Raw genomic sequence first — 19528 nt, 5'->3', positions numbered from 1 at the left:
GCGATTTCTGCATATCATGACTATGAGACTTGGCAAATGGATGTCAAAATAGCTTTCCTGAACGAAAACCTTGAAGAGGATGTGTATATGACACAACCTAATGGGTTCATTCTTGATGGGCAAGCTGATAGGGTATGCAAGTTGTAGAGATCCATTTATGGACTCAAGCAAGCTTCAAGGAGCTGGAACATTCGTTTTGATGAAGCTATAAAAAAATTCAATTTTATCAAGAACGAAGATGAGCCTTGTGTTTACAAGAAAATGAGTGGGAGCGTAGTGACATTCCTAGTGTTGTATGTCGATGACATACTTCTGATTGGGAATTATATACCGAACTTGCAATTGGTAAAGACTTGGTTATCCAAGTGCTTCTCTATGAAGGACTTAGGAGAAGCAACCTACATCCTTAGAACAAAGATCTACCGAGATAGATCACATAGGTTGCTTGGCCTAGGTCAAAGTGCATATATTGACAAAGTACTGAAAAGATTCAATATGGAAGAATCCACGAAGGGATTTCTTCCAATGTCACATGGTGTTTATCTCTCCAAGGATATGTGTCCTAGAACACAAGATGAGAGAGATAGAATGAAGAGGGTCCCATATGCATAAGCAATTGGATCTATAATGTATGCCATGTTATGCACTCGGATTGATGTCTCATGTGCTTTGAGCACTTGTAGTAGATAACAATCGAATCCAGGTGAGCATCATTGGATGGTTGTCAAGAATATTCTTAAGTACCTGAAGAGGACTAAGGATATGTTCTTGGTTTATGGAGGGGAAGATGAGCTCACTATATGTAGATACAGTAATGCTAGTTTCCAAACGGACAAAGATGATTATCGATTGCAATTAGGGTTTGTATTTTGTCTTAATGGAGGTGCAGTGAGCTGGAAGAGGTCCAAGAAAAGCACTGTTGCGGACTCTAAAATAGAGGCTAAGTATATTGCATTATCAGATACGGCCAAGGAGGCAGTCTGGATTAAGAAGTTTGTCGCTGAACTTAGTGTGGTTTCCACGATTGTTGATCCAATAGACATCTATTGTGACAACAATGGAGCAATCGCTCAAGCCAGGGAACCACGGTCTCATCAGAAGTCTAGACACATACTTAGATGATTCCATCTCATCAAAGAAATAATTGAGAGGAAAAATGTGTAGATCAGTAAAGTGCATACTGACAGCAATCTCGCATATCCACTGACAAAGCCTCTATCACAGTAGAAGCATGAACAACACTTGAGATCATTTGGTATTAAATACATGAATGATTGGCTATAGTGCAAATGGGAGATTGTTAGAGTAGGTGCCCTACAGCCAATCAATTATTGTAGAATTGACTCTTTGTAATAATGTTCATTGATCAATAAAAAGGCATTTTATTCTATATCACGTAAATCATATTATATGTATTGATATATGTCCTTAGAATGGTAGAATTGTGATGAGGGTATCAAGTGTTTCAAATCTTGATAGTGAGAACCTTATGAGCACATATGGTGGTCATTCTAGAAACATCCGTAGCCCCAGTATTGTTCTGAAGAAGGACACAGATAATACGGTAAGGCTATCATAGTGTTGAACGGCCCTGTTGAAAGGCATTAACTGATCCTACTTGCCAAGATTGTTTGATGACAACCTACTGCAACACATGGGTGTTTGCTATAGGCAAGTTCACTAGACTGACCCACCATAGGATTCCATATGGATGGTAACCCTAGTGTCTATGGAATAAATCCTCTAACGAATGGTGGTGCATGTGATCCTTAGAGTTGAGATCACTGGAGTGCCTTGTGCATTGATTGGTGTAGTTTGACACTAACCCAACGCAGTTCTATTCAGAGTTGTCAATACGGTAGTGATTGGCTGCATCAAGACTATGATGGATTGACAGAGGATTCATCACCCCCGAGTATGGTAGAAGTTATCTCACGGTACAATTCAGTAAATGGCAATGACACTAAAATTGTGGCCATAGTGGGATTGAGTTGTTGCTCAATCCAGTTTACAATTTCGGTCATTTGTCCAGTAACTGAATACATACATATCGAGAGTGACTGAGGTTGACACTATTTCTGTGCCTGGGTCTCGAAGAGATAACAAATGATGAAAGGATTGAATTGTATGGTAACCATATTGTTGATAGGTAGCTACTTCGGTGAATCTGAATCTATCAGGTGGCCATTATGCCTTGCTAGGGGCCAATCTTAGTCTATGTGTAGTGAGATGATTAATTGGTATTAATCGTGATACTACACACTGCCGGTATAATGAAGAGCCTACAAGTCACACACATAGAAGATAATTTAAGAATCAATTTGTGTAAAGGGAGTTTTCATCTTTTTAGGCAAAAGGGTATTTTTGTAATCTCACAATGCAATTAAATTTGCTGAGGTTGTTGTCTTTATTTAATTTGATATTAAAATTAAATAAGTGAGATTATATTTAAATATGTGTACTCATATATTTAAATGAATTATTGTTATTGTTAAATGTTAATATATTTTTATGTATATTAATTGAATTTAATTGAAATAATAATAATTAAAATAAAAATATCTAAATGGGGATGTTTGGACATAGGGGTTGTTTGGGTTAGTGCCTAAGCCTATTCCTAAGTGGAATAGGGTTTCACATGCACTATATAAGTGCATGTGTTCTATGAATTAAATAACACCTTTTCGTTAAGTCATTTTATATTCATTAGTTGAAAAGCTCCAGCCCCTTTCTCTCAACCCCACGCCACTTTATTTTGATTGAATCAAATTTATTTGATTCTTGTTCTTGATTCTTGAGGCTAAAGAAGATCTAGCAAATCCCTCTTTGGCTCTTCGGGTTATCTTCATGTGGACTACCGCTAGTTCGATTCTACTTTGAATCGGTAGCGAACCCAATCAGAGACAAGTTCGAAGGAGCCTCTAAACATGCGTATGAACTCTAATCTTTACTTTGATCGTTCATATTACTGCAGAATATTTTATTTAACATATTACCTGTAATATTTGTATCCTGATCTTGGCTTAAAATGGAATCAATCGCTGTTTTCTTTTTGTTTTTTGCTACCATGGGTTTTGATCATTTCCTTACAATGGAGTCTTATCTATAGACTTTGATGGCAGATGGTTCAGTACATGAGTCGCAATCTCTAGGGCATAACCCCAAAATGATGTAGGTAGATCACTAAAACTCATCATGGACTTAACCATGTCAAGTAAGGTCCTATTCCTCATTTTAGACACACCATTATGTTGGGGTGTATATAGAGGGGTGAGTTGTGAAACTATCCCACACTCTTTCAGGTATTCCAAAAACCTGGATTTCAAGTATTCACCTCCTCAATCTGACCAAAGAGCTTTAATACTTTTGCCCAACATATTCTGTACTTCATTCCTGAATTCTTTGAATTTATCAAAGGCTTCAGATTTATGTCTCATAAGATAGACATAACCATATCTGTGATAGTCATCAGTAAATGTGATAAAGTATGAATATCTACCTCTGGCTTCAACTATAAGTAGATTGCATACATCACTATGGATAATGCCTAACAATTCAATAGCCTTTCACTTCGTTTTATGAAAGGCGATTTGGTCATCTTGCCTAATAGGCATGACTCATATACCTCAAATAATTGAAGTCAAAAGGGTCCAAAACTCCATCCCTTTGAAGTTTTGCAATGCGGGTTTGATTAACATGACCTGATCTACAATGCTAGAGGTATGTTTGGGTTTGATCACTATGTTTAGCTTTCTTAGTTTCAACATTGAGAATATCCTTATTGTTTAAGTTTAGAACATACAATCTGTTATATAACCTTACAATTCCAAATAGAATACCATTCAAACTAAAGAACAACAATCTATTAGAAATTTCAAAATGATATCCTATATTATCCAAAGCGGATACTGAAATAACGTTTTTAGAAATTGAAGGTACGAAATAATAATCGTTAAGTTCCAATAATAAGCCTGTAGGCAAGGATAAACAATAAGTCCCTACAACTAATATAGCCACATGTGCTCCATTTCCAACTTGTAGGTCCACTTCTCCTTTGGCGAGCAATGTACTATGTCTTAATCCCTACACATCAGTATAAATGTGAGTACCACATCCTGTGTTATGACCCAAGGTGTTAAAGGAGTGAAGTTAATCTCAATCATGTACATACCTGAAGTGGAAGTGTTTGACTTCTTCTTGTTTACAAGGACAGCCTTGTAATACTTCCTCTAATGGCGAAGCTTGCCATAATAGAAGCAAACTATCTTCCCACCTTTCCTAATCCCACCCTCAGGCTTGAGAGCATCTTGTGTTTTGGGCTTGGGCTTGGGCTTGGGATTGGCCTTGGCCTTTCCCTTGGCATTTCCTTTAATGGTAGCAACCAATAAAACAAGCTTCGAATTTTTTAAGTCCTACTCCGCAATCCTAAGCATGTTTAGAAGCTTTGACGGGGACTTTATCATCGTGTTCATATTGAAATTCAATATGAATGATGAATAAGAGTCAGGTAGTGACTGCAAAATTTGATCCACTTGTAAGTCTGCATCCACTCCAAACCCCAAAGTCTCAAGCCTCTCTATGTACCCCGTCATCTTAAGCACATGAGGACCAACTTGGCCTCCCTTAGGGCTCCTAAACAGTGCCTTCGACACCTTATACCTCTCATGACGAGCATTGCTTTGAAAAAGCTCCTCGAGGTGCATAATTATGGCATTTACATCCATATTCTCCTGCTGCTTTTGTAGCTCAGATGTCATCGATGCTAGTATAATGCACTAAGCATAATCAGCATCATCAAGGAACTTTTGATAAGTATCCTTAATATCCTGAGTGGCATCAGGTTCAGGTTCAGGTTCAGGTTCAGGCTCAGCCAGATAAGGCTTACCAAAGGTATACAATTTCTTTTTGAACTTTAATACAATCCGAGGATTTCGATACCAATCCGAGAAATTGGATCCATCTAGCTTGTTTTCTTTCTCGATTATCGATCGCAGGTTGGTATTGCTTATTTTGGTGAATCTACAAATTCAAAAAAGTAAAAATCATTATATTTTTATTATTATTAGTTAATAAGGTCTTTTATTAAATAATCGCTCTCACTATTTTCCTCAAGCCAATAGCCCTCACTATTAATTCGAGAAAGTCCATTGGCTTTCCTAGTGGACTGAGATCCCATCTAGCCCATTTCAAACCAGAAAAAAAAAAAGGGTTTAACATGTTATTGGAAAATGTAATACTAAAGTCTTATGTGTCTTACATTTGTATATTGTAACTTGTGGAAAAAATAGAAATTGTAACTGTTGAACTTTTGAATGCAATATATTTGTATTTTTATTTATTATATATCTGTTATAAAAGAAATGTGTACATGGAGGTTCTTTATTTCTTATCTTGAAGAATCCTCAATTCCAATTCGTTTGTAGCAAGCACTAACTCCATTGTAGTTAGACTAGCAATAATAGTCATTGTTGAATGCATGATACCCAACAACCTATCAATGAGATCTTTCACTTTCCAACTTGCAGTATTTATGTTCTCTACGTTGGTGGCAACATTTTATATAATCTCTTGAACTCCAACTGTCTATTAAGTATCGTTGATTCAACTGTTGAAAAAATAAATAAAATTTTGTTAATTTATTAAAACTATACAAATATAGGGTTTATGTATATAAATAAACATAACAAAATGGGCTAAATGTTTATTACCACTTTCTGAGTTCTTCGGATTTGATGTTCTGTCAGTCATTGCGAAATAAACAGGGGAAACAAATAGAATCAATGAGAATCTACGAATTTATGAATGCATTAAAAATACAAACTTCATTAACCTTATAAAGAAATAAACATCAAAAGTCGACTTAAATGTCAATAGAATTTTAAAGAATGCAAAACGAATAGACAATCGATAAAAAATAAACAGGCATTTAAGAAGATAAATAATCTCTTCGTATAACATGCAATGAAACAGTAATAAGTATTTATTAAAAATAAAAATCCAAAAACATTAAAACTACACATTGATATCTGGTTCATCAAGTTTATTGACTATGTAATAGTAAAGGTTATTGTTGGAATTCTTGTAATTGTTTAGCATATTTCAAATGGTTTAGCATATTAAAATGGTTCGGCAAACACACTCATTCAAGAAGATTAAAAACTCTTCGAATAACGTGCAAGGAAAGAGTTATAATTATTTATTAAATATGAAAATGTGAAAACATTAAAAATACAATTCATCATGTTTGTTGAATATATAATATTAATGGTATTGTTCTGCATATCTCAAACGGTTTAGCATATTAAAATGGTCCGACAATCACTCTCATTCAAGAAGATAAAAAAAAACTCTTCGAATAAAGTGCAAGGAAATGGTTATAATTATTTATGAATGTATGAAATGTCATTTTCATTTAATCAACTTATTATTATTATTAATGGTTCAGCATGTTTTTGGAATATGTATTAGTAATGGTTATTGTTCGATTTCTTGTAACTATTCAACATATCTCAAATGATTAAACATAATGGTTCTGCAACAGGCTTATATTACTGGGAATGTGTTACTAAACAATAAAGTTTACAGGGGAAGGAGCATCCTTGACTATTTAAAGTTGTTGACATACTAGATCAGTAACGTCAAGTTTTTAATTTCATTTCTTGAATGGTTTTGCATGACACTTATTAAATGTAAAAATGGTTCCGCATGTTTATTGAATATGTAATTGTATTGTTTATGTATAATATTTTTTAAGAAATATTTAATTATATAGCACTGTTATAATTTGCATAACAATTTGATGTTTATGACATAAGAATTCTAACCATTCAAAGTTTTTAGATTTTTTTAGTTTAAACATTGGTTTTAAGTTATGGTTCGGCATGTAGTTTATTACATAATAAAAGGTTTTAGCATGTACTTGAAATATGTAATAATAATGGCTTTTTTATCTTACAATGTTGTTTTAAAACTTATTGAAATCAGTAATGGTTGCTGCTGTATTTTTTAATGCAAAATATTGTGTTTCTTATTTATTACATTGTAATCATAAACAAATTGTGTACATGGAGGTTTATTATTTCTTCTCCTGACAAATTTCGAGTTCTACTTCCTTTGCAGCAAGCAAGAACTCTTGTCTAGTTAGATAAGAAACAATACCCATGGTTGAATACATGATATCTAATAATCCATCAATTACATCTTTCAATTTCTGTCTTGCAATATTTAGATTCTCTACGTTGGTGTCAACATTTTGTATAATCTCTTTCAACTCCAACTGTCTGCTAATTATTGGGGGTTCATGATGCAAGCTTTCACAAACATGTATATTTAGCAAGTGCACTAGTCACAAAAAGTAATACAATGATGAATCGAGTATCTTTCCCACGAGGATTGAGTGCTAAGTACTGATTTTCCTAGTTTTATAACTAATTGAAGAACACAAAAATTTGGATTTATGGGAGCTACTAAACACTAAATTAGAACAAAAAAAAAGAGACAAATAAAATTAAAACAATAAAAACAATTTAATAACAAAATACAATTCAAGAAGAGAGGATAGGGTTTCGATTGTTAGAGTAGGTGCCCTAGAGCCAATCAATTATTGTAGAATTGACTTTTTATAATAATGTTCATTGATCAATAAAAGGCATTTTATTCTATATCATGTAAATCATCATTGTATGTATTGATATATGTCCTTAGATGTAATGCCCCACTTGAGGTACGTAGTTATTGTTCTTTCGTTTGCTCTTATTTGAGATGGTATCTTGGTAATATTGTTTGATTGACATTAGTACGAGTGTTGTGTCGAATAATTGCCCTGAAATTGGTTAAAAATAGAAGAAGTGTAGTGTGCCAAGCTTCGCCAGGGCGAAGAAGAATCTTCGCCGCGGCGAAGAGATGTTGAAACCACGGGAAACTTTCTGGACAGTTTCCCCACGGCGACAGAAGTTTCCTCGCCGCGACGACAGTCCGACCAAAATGTTTACTAAGTTTTAGATATTCTCTTCACTAAGGGCAATTTGACCATTCTACCCCTAATTAGCAGGAAAAGTGGGGAGTAAATTGTAAGGAAATTTCAAGGAGAATATGTTAGTATGGGGGTGTGTTAGTAAGGAATCAAAGGATATGGATGGAATTTCCATAAAAGAGCAAGGGCAAAATGGGAAGAATGAGTATTAAGAGATATTAAAAAGGGTTTAGCCTTTGAAAGTTCTTCATTTCCCATTTCCACCGCCTCCTTCATTCCTCTAAACTCTCTCAAATTTCCTTCAATCTTTCAAGGATTTCCAAGAGCCTTTTTGAGAAACTTTTAGTAGGGTTTTAACCTAAAGCTTCCTAAGGTAAGGATTTGTGCTTTAGATGAGAGTTTTCTTATGTTTTGATTAGAATCTCATGTTGTGATTGTTGGTTAAGTTGTAGAGGAAAAGTAAGCTTCCAAAGGAAAAGAGAAGTGTTAAAGAAGCCAATTTCTCATAAGGTAAGTAAACTCAACCTAAGTTGAGATCTAAGAACTCTTTTGAGTAGATTGAAATACATATGTGCTTTCTTTTAATTGTTGAATGAGAGTAGTAATTATGTTTGAGTTATGAGTTATGAGAAGTGTGGTATTTGCTTGATGTTGGGTTGAGTTTGATTGGAGTTGGAGGAGGTTTTGAGCAAGATTATGGAAGTGTTTCTCTTTTGATAGGGAATTTAGGGTTTATGAGGGAGTTTTCTCCCATTTGATTGATTAAAGAAAACAGAAAAGTTAGAATTAGAGTAGAGTTATTTATGCACATGAGTTGTATGATGAAATGCTCAAGAGAATCATAAGTAAGGGTAGAAAGCCTTAATTGTTGCTACATGTCATAGTTACTTTTCATAAATGCATTAATGAGTATGAGTCATTGATGTGCATTAATTATGCTTTACTTATGCATTAGAAAAGAGAGTAGAGAAAGAGTAGAGACTTTTGAGTTTAGACTACTCTAAGAGTATCAAGAAAGAGAGAATGAGCACTATAGAGTAAAGCTAGAGTAGTGCTTAATAAGAGAATAGAGTAGGTTGTGCGATGGGAAACCTGTGAGTACGGGTAGAGTATTCCCGCATGTACGCCGCATCAATAAAGCGGCCAGAATATTAGAAAGAGAAGTGGTGTAGCCCATAGTGTACATGCGGATGAGGGCTATACCCGAGTTTACCCGAGAGTTTCTATGCACTCACATGGCCAAAGGTTCTGAATCCATGCATAACCGAGTCCGATCGGCGAGAATGAGTAGAAGTCTCAGGGAGTGGGAGTGAGTCCCAGCCGTGCCTCCGGTCAGATGGGGCCGTGACTTACTGGAAAGAAAGTTAGTATAGAGGACTTATGAGAAAGAGCAATTAGATAGTGATTACAGAAAGAGTTACGGAGATATTTGAGTTCAGGGGTTTACTTACTGAGCCTTGTTGTGCTCATCCAGTTGTTCCCTATGTTTTTGCAGGTTCTAGATGAGGACACCGTCGGATGGACATCGGCACACGAAGAGAAATGGCTACACTGTCCACCCTATTTTGATAGTTTTGCATATGTCACAAACCTTGTATATATTTGTATAAGGATGCATATTTTTAATGAAAGAAAAATTTTGGGGCCCAACTTTTTATATTATGGTTACGTGTATTTTCACTGTGCATGTTTTTATAAGAATTGAGTCATTACATTGGTGTGGTTTCCATGATTGTTGATCCAATAGATGTCTATTGTGACAACAATGGAGCAATAGCTCAAGCAAAGGAGCCACAATCTCACTAGAAGTCTAGACACATACTTACGCGATTTCATCTCATCAGAGAAATGGTGGAAAGGAAAGATGTGCATATTAGCAAAGTACATACTGATGATAATCTCGCTGATCCATTGACGAAGCTTCTGTCGTAGTAGAAGCATGAAAAGCACTTAAGGTCATTTGGTATTAAATACATGAATGATTGGCTATAGTGCAAGTAGGAGATTGTTAGAATAGGTGCCCTATAGCCAATCCTATTTTGTAAATTGACTCTTTGTCATCATGTTTTATTATCAATAAAGGCATTTATCTATATCATGTGATCTGATAAGAAAATGATATATGTCTTTAGGATGGTAGAATTGTGATGAGAGTATTAATTGTTTCAAATCCTAATAGTGAGAACCCTATGATCGCATATGGTGGCCATTCTAGAATTGTCTATAGCCCCAATATTATTATGATCAAGGACACATATAATACTGTAAGGCTATCATAGTGTTGAATGACCCTATCATAAGGCAATGACTGATCTCACTTTTATAGGTTGTTTGCCAACAACCTGATGCAACACATGAGTGCTTGCCATAGGTGAGTTCACCGGACGAACCCACTAGAGGATTTGACATAGATGGTAACCCTAGTGTCTGTAGAATAAATCCTCTAACGGATGGTGGTGCATGTGATCCTTAGACTTCAGATCACCAGAGCACCTTGTGCACCAATTAGTGTGGTTTGACACTAGCCTAATGTAGTTTTACTCAAAACTATCACAACGATAGTGATTGGCTACATCGAGAAGCGTATCAACTCTATGGTGGATCGACAAAGGATTCATCACTCTTAGGTATGGGAGAAATTATCTCACTGAGTAATTTTGTAGATGGTAATAGCATGAAATCTGTGGCCACAGTGGGATTGAGTTGTAGCTCAATCCAATCTATTTTGGTTGTTGGTCCAATAACCGAATACCAAGATATCGAAGATATCCGAGGTTGACACTACTTTTGTACCCTAGCCTTGATGTGATAATAGATGATTAAATGATTGAATTACACAGTAACCATATCATTGATAGGTAATGTTAGCAATCGATCTACCCAACGTAGCAGAAAATCAAAAATTAAAGGGATGAATCGATTCCTTTAAAGCCGAGATCTAGGTATAAATTATATAGTTNACTAAGGCAAAGTTTCCCACTTCAAAAATTTCACTAAGGCAAATTCTCCCACCCATTTTTCATTAAGCCAACGCTAGGGTTATAAACAATTAGAATAACCCATTTCTTCTTCCAAAAATTCCAGCGCCCAAAAACGAGAAAAATTTCCCTCTCTTCCACCCAAAATCTCTCTTTGTCGCTCTTCCACTGAATCACAGAAGTTTCTCTTTGCCTTTTTTCTTTGAATCCTACTAGGCACATTGGAGTGTTCAATGCCAGCAAAGATGAGCAGCAAGACCCTGATGAAGACCAAGGATGGCAAGGAACAAGCATCTGGAGGTTTGTGGAACACGACAGTGGTGGTGGTGGAGGTAGCAGCTCGTACAAACAAGTTGGACCAAATGAGTTGCATCGGTACTTACAAATGGACATGTCCTACATGACCATGAAGGAGAAATGTGAGATGAATGTGCTTCAATGGTGGAACCACAATGCAAGTCAATTCCCTATAGTAGCCCAAATGGCATGTGACATTTTATCTATGCTAGTTTCGACAATTGCATCCGAGTCAACATTCTCAATTAGTGGCCGCATTGTTGAAGAGAAAAGATGTTCTTTAACCAATGAGATGGTTGAAGTCATAACATGTTTACGGGATTGGACTCATGCGGACAGAAGAGATCAATAACATCCTAAAGATCCCTAACTACTCAACCTCTTTAGAAACACAGATTTGGAGGATATAAATATTATTGACGATGTACATTAATAATTTAATAAAATCAGATTTATTTAATTGTTTATTTGTGAAGTGTGAATGTGTGATTATGTGAATATTATATTTATGTTAAAATTAAATTATTATTATCTCTTTAAAATTTAAATTAAAAACACCCTAAATTTATAACCAATTAAGAATTAAGTCATTATTCATTAACAATCAATCATTCATTTATATTTAATTATTTAATTATTAATTAATTAAAAAATTTACAAATTACCTGATTTACCCTTAAAAAATTACATAAACCCCCTATATAATTTCTATTAAGTCCCAAGATAGATAAAAAATAAAAGGGGGTAAATAAAATTGTTTGGGCCCATGGGACCAGTCCTAGGTTCAGTCCTATGGGCCTAGCACCGGTCCTAGGGACCGGTTCGGGCCCTAAAATTTTTCATGGGCCTGAGACGATCCTAGGCCCATGAAAGACTAGTCCCTATGGGACCAGTCCCAATCGGACCTAGACCCGGGCTCGGTTAGGTCTGGTCCCTGCCCACCTTTACTACTATTACTATTGTCATCTCGCTTACTACTACTTCCTAGTCTCCTTAAGAAATTAGACATGTCTAAAATAATTCTAACCTAAAAGTTCTAGTTGTTCTCCTAAATCACGGGACCACCTAACATGGTTGACCAATGGTTCCAGGTTGACTAAGCACACCCTCTAGGCTGACCAAGCACAACCTAAAATCAATCCTAGAGTTGTTCTAGATTAAACCTTCTAGATTTATCTAATCCTTAATTTAACTAAGAAATGAACAGTGCTATGGATGAACAGTGAACTGCTACATTGAATGAACAGTAACTGTGAACAGTGAAATATGATTTTGGATTATTTGGTGGCATTTCAATCCAAGCATCCTAGGTAACGACCTGCACTAAGCAAGTGAGTTTAATTTTTATAAGGTGTTGCATTTTGGATTTGTGTTTTAAGGATGTACGAGAAGAGAGTTGGATCAAAGAAAGAAAGAAAAAAATTTAGTTAAAAGTTATTTATAAATTCAAAAAGTAGAAAAATTATATACAAAATAAAAAAATAAGAAAAAAAATAAAATGAAAATTAATTTTTTCTTTATTGTCCTTTTATTTCTTTAAAGTAGTGAGTAGTGTTTTGATTGCTCACATCTAAGGGTAAAAATAAATCCTACCCTAGTTATGATGAAGCAATATTGTATAGAGAATTCTTTTATGCATATATGTGTTTTTATATGAAGAATTTTGATGGATTGATGTGAATGATGGTTAGAACATATCCATGGAGATAGTATTTGTGTATTTGATGTTCGATGAGAGTTTGGTATGATTATGAGACTTGGAGTAGAAATTATGGAGTGGTGCAATTTGGACAGTTTGGTTGTAATCTTGGAAGATTTTTTCCAAATTTTGGTGCTTAGAAAAAGAAGTAGAGTAAGTGTAGCCAAAAGACTTAGTGTGCACATAAGTGTTTGTTGATGAAATGTCAAAAAAAAATGCATGTATGAGTATGGTTATGTGTTATTTTGAGAGACTAGTAGATGGTGAGAGAAATGACATGTTTTGCATTCCATATTGCATTGCATCTAAACAGTGAATTTAGAAAGAATTATAAGCTGAACCACTCTACATGCTTACATACTCATGAGAGCATTAAAAAAGCATTAAAAAACATTAAAGAGCAAATAGGAGAAATAGAAATATTAAAGAAGTTCAAAATCTGAAATTTTATCTAAAGAAGTGTAAAAGATAAAAAGAAGAGAAGGTTGTTTGTGATGGGAACCATGAGTGACATAGCCTCGCATGCACGCCGCCTTTAGTTGAACGGCCTCAGAATTCAGAAAGAAAGAATTGTACAGTTGTTAGAAGTGCATGTGGATGAGTACTGTACCCAGAATTAGAGAATACACTCACACGGCCAAGGTTCCAAATCCATTTCTCAACCGAGTCCATTGGCAAGAAAGAAGGAAAAAAAAAAGAAGAAAGGAAAAAAAGAAAAGAAGAAAAGAATAGAAAAAAAAAGAAAAAAAAAAAAAAAAAAGAAAAAGAAAAGAAAAAAAAAATAGAAAAAAAAAAAAAAAAAAGAATAGAAAGAAAGAAAGAAAGAATAGAAAGAAGGAAAAGAAAAGAAAGAATAGAAAAGAAAAGAAAAAGAAAGAAAACAAAGAAAAAAGAATAGAAAAGAAACAGAAAGAAGGAAAAGAAAAGAAAGAATAGAAAAGAAAAGAAGAAAGAAAGAAATACAGAGAAAAGAAAAGAAAACAGAATAAGAAAAATAGAAAAATAGAAAAAACAAGAAAAACAGAAAAGAAAATCAATCACATCTATGCATTGTGGCATGCATCATACCTAGCATGATATATGCCTATATCATGAATAGTGAGAAATTAGAAATTGAGAAAGAACAGAAAAAAAAACGAGAAAGAATAGAGAAAGAACAAAGAACAGAGAAGAATAGAGAAGTGTGATGTAAGGAAAAAAATCAGCATTAAGCAACAGAGAGAGAAGGGTAGCATAGGGGTTTAACTTAATGAGCAATTGTGCTCACACATTGTTTTCAATGTTTTTGTAGGTCGTAAGTGAGACGCGTCGCATGGAACGTTAAGAAGCAGAAGGGCTTGGCAACACTGAGAGTTCTATTTTGTGACTTTATTATTATGTAAAGATTTGTATATAAAAAAAATTAAAAACCATTATTCATACCATCTATATTTATAATTTCTTATAATATGGTTTATTCCTAAGGATACTAGCTAGAAAGAAAGTATATTAGACTCTGTGGTTTTCTTGCTCCTGGTTCATGAGGACTTTTTAGCATGAATTTCAGTTCAAGAATAATTTTGTTAAGGATTTTAAAGAAAGGGGTAAAGCTTAAACTAATTACATTGGTTTTAGATTTTTAATATACTTATTAATTCCATAAAATCATTATATGGGTATCAAAAAGTATTCTTTGCCAAATATCATTGGAAAGATATTTTAAAAAAAATTCTTTGATCATTTTTCTTTTGAGAAAGATGACAATTTTGAACATAGGAAAAAGTTTTTTTTTCCTTTTGAAATTGGTTGATACTTTTTCTTTATGAGAATCATTGTGTTTGATGGGAGTGCCCATTCATTAAATACTCAAATTTCTTTTCTCTCTTTCACTCACTTCAAATTTTTCTTGTAAGAATTCAATAGAAAGAAAGGCAAGTAATGAATTATTATGTCCTTGATGTGTTCAATTACAAAACAAAACAAGAAAGTTTTGCTTGCCATATGATAAAATCTATTTTGAAACTAAATTTTTGACATCTTTTCAAAATTAAATTTTGATGCAGAAGAAGCTGTTCGATCAAAAATCTTTTATTAATTAAACATCTTGAAATTTGTAATGCATAAAACAATTGATAAAACTTCCTTTTTTTACAGTTGAAATATTCTTTGTGGCTAGAGCTAGACTCCAGAATGGAAATATCTAGACTCTATTTATTATCTAATTTATGTTTTAAATATTCCACCATAGCCATACTAGAAAAACTGTTCCTTGACAGAATTTCTTGGGTGTTCTAAAGATGGTCAAGATGTAATCCAAGACAGTTTATAAACTATCAAGAATTTGAAATAATCCTTGACCATTTTACAAAATCCTGACAGTTAATAACTGTCAAGGATTTCGTTCAAATTCTTAATAAAAATTAACAAGTATAAATCAACACATAATCAAGAGATTGGGCTACATCTTAGCCCTAGAGAATAAATTTAGTTCACAATAAACATGAAAGAAACAATCATCTTTATTAAAACAATCATCATGAGTTAATAAGAAAGGAACAAGAAAAACTTCTCTATATAGTGAATCAATGCTCCAGAACTTCTGTCACTTCTCTTCTCTACAGGTTTTCCTTCTCTTATTCTCGCCCAAAGAATCCTCAAAATAATGCTAAAAGACTTCTATTTATATCCCACAAGGGTTAGGGTTTTATTTTCCTTAGTTCTATTTGGTTTAGGACTCTTAAACCTATTTTCCTACACAAAAATGGATGACAATTTCTTAACTGTCGTGACTGTGCCCCGGCATGGTAGCTACTAGACAAAGTGTGTCGTGGCACTATGTTGTGGCATGGTAGCTACTGGACAAAGTGTGTTACTGCACTATGCTATGGCACAGTACTACTGGATAGAGTGTGTCGCGGCACTGTGTTGCGGCATAATAATACTTTTCTTCTTCCTGCATCATTCCACTGTTCTTCAGAGATGGTGATTTTTGAGCTTGATAACGATGAAATTTAGAGAAGTGGTAAACATATGACATGTATCCCTTTGAAGTAGCTTTCCAAAAGTTGAAGAATCATCTTAATCCAAGTTCTGCAGCATAAGATATTCTCAAAAGACCGAGGCATGCTCAAGCTGGAGCATAATCCAGAATCTTCTCTTTACTTCAAACCTCCATAACTTCTTCAATTCAACTCCGATTCTTGATCCGTTTGTTTCCACTCGTCACTCGTTCCGTTGCCGACATCATCCTTCATCTGAGCATAACATTTAAATACTAGTAGCCTGAAAAACACTCAAAAACACCCGTGATCCTATAAAAGACAATTATGAAAATATTAAGCAACTTTACCAAATTAAGCCTAATTTCCCACAAATAATCCCCATAAACCACTAACTAAATGTATATTTTCAAGCTCTTATCACAACCCCCAACCAGCTTCTTGCTAGTCCCTAGCAAGCTAAGCGATAGAACAAGTCTTTTAGCTTGAAAACACAAACAAAATAAAATCTATATGTAAACTATCCTAATTCACTTCTGTAGATTATCACGGTTGCATTTAGCATATGCAACAAGCCTTTAAACTCCTAGGCGGCCCTAGTTGGACGAGTTGTAGTCTCGTGAGGGTTTCCAGTGATGATACCCACAAACATCCAAACCTAACCTCACCTAGACTCAAAACCAAAGACTTAAATAAACATTTTAGGAACCATACATATAATTGTCTCAAAAATTGTGTCAATGTGAACAAATCAAATAATTAACAACATGCAAATATAAAGAATACGCAAATTTCAACTACACTCTTGTTTTTGACTCTCTCATAATCATTCACAAACCATTCATCCAAAAACCTGGATGATTTTATGCATAGCTTTCATAGGCAAAGTAAGAAAATAAAACAAATGTACAATCAAACTCCATAGGCTCACTTTTCAAACCACCCTCCACTAATGTAGAATCCAATCACTACCTCAGATCATTAGGTCTTTATCATGGTTGTAACGTTAGGCTAGGGTAATGGTTTATGAAAGAACGGCACAGAATTTTAACAAAATGTAAGAGAGTTAATATTTTATAGTAAATGACCATGAACAATCTCCTTCTTGCTTCCCTTCTCATTCACCTTCTACCCTTTCACATTGATTGAACTCTTCCTTCCAACATTAGCACAAACTCTCATGTAATGTACCTCATTTCAAGTTCTTCTCACCAGCTACTTCTTCTTATTTTTCTGCAAAAAAAAAAAAAAAAAATTCTTTTTTTTTTCACTTTGAGATTCTTGAAAATCATCCGAAAGAAAGTTGTCGGAGGAATCACTGCTTGGAGAATTTTGAGAAAATTCTGGAACTTGAGAATCATCTTGAGAATTTATCATTTTCAACTTCCGCTAAGTCAACAGGTTCTTCAGCTACGGCTAATTGATTGAGATAACTATTGTCTTTGGATGTTGATGCTAAAAATTTATTGTTATAAAAATTCAAAATCCAAGTACTGATTGTGTAATACCCACATCGAGGTACGTAGATTTACTTATGCCCTAATACCCTTAGTTGAATTTTTTTTAAAGTTATCTTGAACAAATGTGTAGAAAATGCCTTAAAATTTCATTAGGGGTAAAATGGTCTTTTTACTCATAATTAGTTGAAAATGTGGGGAGTGGAAAGAGATAGAATTTCATGGAGAATGCAATAAAAATGAGGGCATTATGGTAATTGACTAATGGACATAGATGGAATTTCATAGAAAGTGCAAGGGTAAAATAGGAAACTATAAATAATATTATGTTATATCAAGAGTGGGAGAATGAAACCCTAGCCATTCTTCCTCCACTTTCACGCCACCTTCATCCCCAAATTCTCTCAATTTCTTCAATTCTTTTTCAAGGGAAATTCATAGATTTTGGATTATTTTGAGTGGAATTTCAATCCCAAGCATCCTTAGGTAAGATCCTTGCACTAAGAAGTGAGTTTTAATTTNTTTTTTTCCTTAGGAAGATAGTAACTCATAAAAAATTCGTCTACCCCACCTTGCTTCTACTATCATTTTTTTTTTCTTTTCACAACCCCCAACCAATCTCATTGCTCCTACTCAGGTTGTGCTCCAAAAGATACATTTATTTTCTTCTACCACACTTCTTTTCATGAGTTTTTCTTATAAGGTCAGCCTAAATTAAGTCTCTCACAATAAGATGGATCAAAAAGTGTTTTAGGCTTCATCATCAAGGTGAGATATAGTGGGTTTAAAACAAAAAAAATAAGGCTTACCAAGTGTATATATAGGCTCAAAAGGGTTAATTAGAGATAAAATAATATAGGTTGGCTTGAAAGACTCAATCGTTCCAAAGAAAATTGCCTAAATCATATCCTAAGCAATGCGGATTCTAGGATTTCGCCTCAAGCGGTTATCAAATGAGTTCTAGAGTTTATGCACAATTTTCACAAAAAAGAAAAAATATTATTGCCCATAAAAACACACATAAAACGTCTCTAAGTTTCCAAATTACTTAACCAATCAAATCCATTCCCAAGAGAGTCATAACTAAATGCAATTGTTATCTACTATCATCTTTACATTACATAAAAGTTAATAAAATCTCAATGTTACAAATTCACTATCATGGTCTTATCAATGACTTATGTATGAGCAACACACCTAAAACAATTTCACCCAAAAGCTTTTAAAGAGATAATTCAAAGCACAAAACAATTTGACCATAAGAAAATATTCCTTCCCCCCAACTTTAGAGATGATCATTGTCCTCAATGTGCAAAGAGAAAAACTACAATACTCTCCATGCGTAACATTTATGTGAAGGTAGTCTTGTGAAGTCATGCATATTGTTTGTTGTATCCAATAGTCCTCGGGAATCTAGTCAAAAGAAAACAAACTAAGCGCCTTTCTTGGCCAATTTAGTGTGCATAAAAGAAATTATGGATGAAACAAAAACAACTAACATATCAAACCAAACCAAAGTTATCACAGCTTAACACATTAAACAAAAATCTAAAATAAATTCAAAAGAAAAACCAAAAATAAAGTAAAGAGCTTGGGTTGCCTCCCAAGAAGCGCTTTATTAGAGTAGTAAGCTCGACTTTTTGACTCCTTCAATCTGGATCATCTAAGAAAATCCAAACCCTTCTATCCTTCAATCCACCATACACATAAGGCTTCAATTGTTGTTCATCTACCCTCTCAAATTTAGCCTCCATAATCCTAGAGTTGACCAAACAATTTTCTAGGGGTGAGCTAAGGTAGTTTTCTTCTAAGGCTTCTGCTACTTTGTCATCAAGGATGCTAATCTTAAAGCAAGTATCTGACTCGGGTGGACATTTCATCATGTTGAAAACATTGAACTCCACTTGTTCGTCTTCCACCCTTAAGATTAGTTTACCTTGGTGTACATCTATTAAAGTCCTACTTGTAGCTAGAAAAGGCCTTCCTAATATTAAAGGTATGTTCCGGTCTTCTTCCATGTCAAGAACTACAAAATCTACTGGAAAGATAAATTTGTCTACCTTTATTAGGACATCCTCCACCACTCCCCTAGGATATGATATGGATCTATNCTTGTTCGTCTTCCACCCTTAAGATTAGTTTACCTT

This window comes from Pistacia vera, unplaced genomic scaffold (assembly GCF_008641045.1).
Source record: "Pistacia vera cultivar Batoury unplaced genomic scaffold, PisVer_v2 Contig286, whole genome shotgun sequence".
NCBI classification, from domain to species: domain Eukaryota; kingdom Viridiplantae; phylum Streptophyta; class Magnoliopsida; order Sapindales; family Anacardiaceae; genus Pistacia; species Pistacia vera.
This window is presented reverse-complemented; position numbering follows the sequence as displayed.